Genomic DNA, 3,850 nt, shown 5'->3' on the forward strand with positions numbered 1-3,850 from the left:
CAGAATGAGAAAGGGTAAATGGATTGCTTTCAGATTACTCTTTATAATTCTTTATTGTTCGTATCTTTGACAAAAATTATGTACTATTGTTTATATAACTAACAATGAAATAAATAAGGAAACAAAGATATGTATTGCTTTGGGATAGAAAACTCAATATTGCAAGATTTTAGTTCTTCTTAAATAATCTTTGTATGCAATGCAATGCCAACTTAATTACAGAGATCAATGTTAACACTTATCAAAAATAATTCTACATAGCGCAGTAAGGTGATGGTGACCCAAATGGGAGGAGGATTGGTTAGATTCCACATCCGACCTATACAGGCCTTACTCTGGGCAAATCTGTGGTCCTAGTTGACTGGGAGGTTGAGGAAGAGGATCAGGACATGATGAGACCCTTTCAAAATTATTTCCGTCTCTTGTAAAAACAAACAAAAGCAAAAGCTAAAACAAAAACAAAATAAATGACTTATAGTTTGCATCATGGGTTGTCCCCCCAAAGTTTTACAAATTACAAAAATGTTTTGTAATTTGTGTTAGTGGGTAGTAATTGGATATCCCCCAGAAATTCATGTGTTGAGACTTGATTATATTAAAAAGCTATTAATTAAAACCTCTATTTCTTAGTGGTATTCCAGTGTGAAGCCATTGTGGTAGTCCAGTGTGAGGTCATCTCACGAGGATGAGATCTTTATGATTGAGTTATGGTGGGTATATAAGCAGAGAGGATGAGACCAGAGAGCAGAAAGGAAGCTTCATGAATATAGACCATATTCTGTCCTGCTTAAAGTTCTGCCTTCTGCTATTGTGATCCTTTTGAATTTTCGGGCTATCAGAATTGTGAGTTTTTAAACTTCTATCTCCTTATAATTCACCTGGTCTCAGGTGTTTCTGCTAGTATCACATTAATGGACTAACAATAATTTTACATGTATATGAAAAAAGTAGGAACCAGCAGTTAGCGTAATGGCTATGTCGCTGAATTACCTTGTAGCCGATGGTGGTTGGAGTCCCGGACCCAGTGGCTTAAACTCACACCGGGCACGTGTGCGTGGGTGCCCAAGATCCTGAGAGGAGAATGGAGGAGAAAGGATTGCAGTGTGGCCATCCCCCCCGGGGGGTGATTTCTCGCTTTGTATTTTTCTGGTGGGCACATGCACCCTATAGCAAAAACCTCTCCAAAAAAAAAAAAAAAAAGTAAACATCTTTAATATGTATGTATGTATAAAACACACACAAATAGGAAAAGATATTTGAATATCAGTGTTGGGACTGTCCCTACCATATATTAAAACATACCGAAAGCAAGTAAAATGTCACAACATTGTATATCTTTATAGATAGATTAATGGGAAAAAATGATCCAGAGAAGTGAATGTCTATCATTCTTAACTGCCAATTCTGTCACGCCTGACATAGTGAGTGCTGCTGAGCTGGAGGCCTTGACCTGCTCTCACTCCTCGTACTCTCCACTTAGGCTGCAGGCAAGATCCAACTTCCACTGTCACTTGGATCATGTTATCACCCATCCTGAGTTCAGTGCCCCCACCCCAAAAAAGGGTGATGATGGAATTGAAAGTCCTCAGTACCTGGAGGATTTAAAACCTCACTGAAAATTGGTACTGCTGGATTAATTTATGCTGGGAAATCTATCTTCTTCAATGTGTTAATCAAAAGTCAGGCTTCAGCAAAAAACTTTCCATTGGATACCTTTATTCCTAAGAGTAGCAGGGTATCCATGTCAGAGGAAAGGTTTGACTTTCTATGCCAGTGCCACAAAGCAGCAAGCAAAATTTGTGCCTTTCTTCTGCAAAGAAGGTTCAGAAATGTACAGACACAGCTCGTAGCCCGAGTGATCCGTGTGAAGTAGTTGCAAAGTCTCAAAATTTGTGCCTTTCTAAAGTAGTGAATATTGCTGGCCTTGTGAAAAGAGCTCAAAGTGATCAAATCCTGGGAAATTATTTTTGATCTCATAGTGCCTGTGATGGGATCTTTCATCTACTACATGCTTTGGAAGATGATATCACACATGTAAAAGGAAGTGTAGACTTTAGGTAAGAAGTAGAATTAACACATGACAAGCTTTGGCTTAAAGGTGAGGAACTGCTTGGGCCCATTACTGATGAACTAGAAAGAGTAATTGTGAGACGAGGTGATAAAAAACAAACAAACAAACAAACAAAAAACTAGAGCCTTAATATGACATAATATAACATGTCAGGTCAAATTCTGGTTTATAGACCAAAAGAAACCTGTTTGTTTCTGCCATTATTGAAATAACAAAGAGATTGACGTTTTAAATATCACTTATTTTTGACAACAAAAACCAATGGTCTAGTTGGTCGATCTTCCTGAAAAAAGCAAATAAATAAATAAGAGACTACATTAGAGAGTAAAACAAATTGGTTGACAAAAATTAGAGAGTGAGTGGGAAAGTGTGATCCAAATGTGTTGGTCATTCCTTTTAATGGGGCCTTGGAACTTAGAATTCAGTGCTGAGGAAAGACAGAAGTGTCTTGAAGTGAATAGGACACAATGTGCTTTGCCAAAGATGATTAAGACTCAGTTGGCAACACACCAACCTAAATACATTTTCTCTGTGAGCCCAGAATGAGTACATGCATGAGCCATCAGAAAAGGGGCAATGGCTCTTCAGACTTCAGGAAAGATTCCCACAGATTTTAGGCCAGCTAAATGGCACAGCAGCAATGTGCTGCTTAAGAGATGGTGGATCTGTATGGAAGATCATGGGTTTGGTTCCCCAGTGGATCTGTATACTCTGATCTCTTGAGTCCACGCTCCTGACTACTTGGGAAGGCAGGAAAAGGAGATCAAGGTATGAGACTCTGGTGGGGGTGCTTGTCTCTCTCTTTTTCTTACTCTTATGGAATCAATCAATCATCAATACATAAACAAAAAAGAGTTGAACGGATTTGAAAAAGGGTTTTATAATAGTAGAAGTAAAGAAATATAAAATTTAAAAGATTTTTTTTGAGAGATTTTCGCTATAGGGCACGTGCGCTCGCCAGACAGACAGAGAGAGACATAGAGACAGAAAGCGAGAAATCACCCCCCGGGGGGATGGTCACGTTGCAATCCCTTCTCCTCCATTCTCCTCTTGGGATCTTGGGCACGCACACACACGCGCCCGGCATGAGTTCTAAGCCACCGGGTCCAGGACGCAAACCACAGTTGACTACGTGGGAGTCCAGCGACATAGCCATTACGCTAACTGCTGGTTCCCAAATTTAAAAGATGTTTCTGAAAATGTTCTTAAGACTGCTGGAAAACACAAAGTCAGAAATTATATTGATAAAGATGGGGATGGTCTCTTCAAACTTAATACATAACAAAGAAGAAATACATTTTCAGATTTGTATCTCAGATCAATGTAAAACTTCTAATTATTTTTTAAGAATTGAAATTTATGAAAACTGAAGGTGCAAATATGGTTGAGGAAATGGGGCTCTTCTACAAATAAATTATTTTTTATTAAGATACTATATTTTATTTATTTTTTAATACTATGTACCTTTAACAAAGTACAAGTTCACTAAATGTGAACAAGTTTGTTTTTTACATGGTTAAGGCCCTACTTTGAATTGTAGAAGCTTTTCAAGAACTGTATATATATATATATATATGTATATTGGTGAGAGGCTTTTGCTATAGGGTATGTGCACTTGCTGGGAAGACAGAGAGAGAGACAGACAGACAGAAAACAAGAATTCACTCCCCGGGGGGATGGCCACAACACATTCTCTTTTCCATTCTCCTCTTGGAAATTTGGACACGCATGTGCATGAGCCCGGCATGAGTTTAAGCTCCTGTGTCTGGTACTCGAACC

General features: G+C 38.6%; 1 pseudogene; it reads left to right on the forward strand.

Annotated features, from left to right (window-relative positions):
• Positions 1 to 1,361: 1,361 nt before the first annotated feature.
• Positions 1,362 to 2,617, forward strand: LOC102493930 (obg-like ATPase 1; annotated as a pseudogene).
• Positions 2,618 to 3,850: the final 1,233 nt, after the last annotated feature.

The sequence above is a fragment of the Tupaia chinensis genome, unplaced genomic scaffold (assembly GCF_000334495.1).
Source record: "Tupaia chinensis unplaced genomic scaffold, TupChi_1.0 Scaffold000251_1, whole genome shotgun sequence".
NCBI lineage: Eukaryota > Metazoa > Chordata > Mammalia > Scandentia > Tupaiidae > Tupaia > Tupaia belangeri.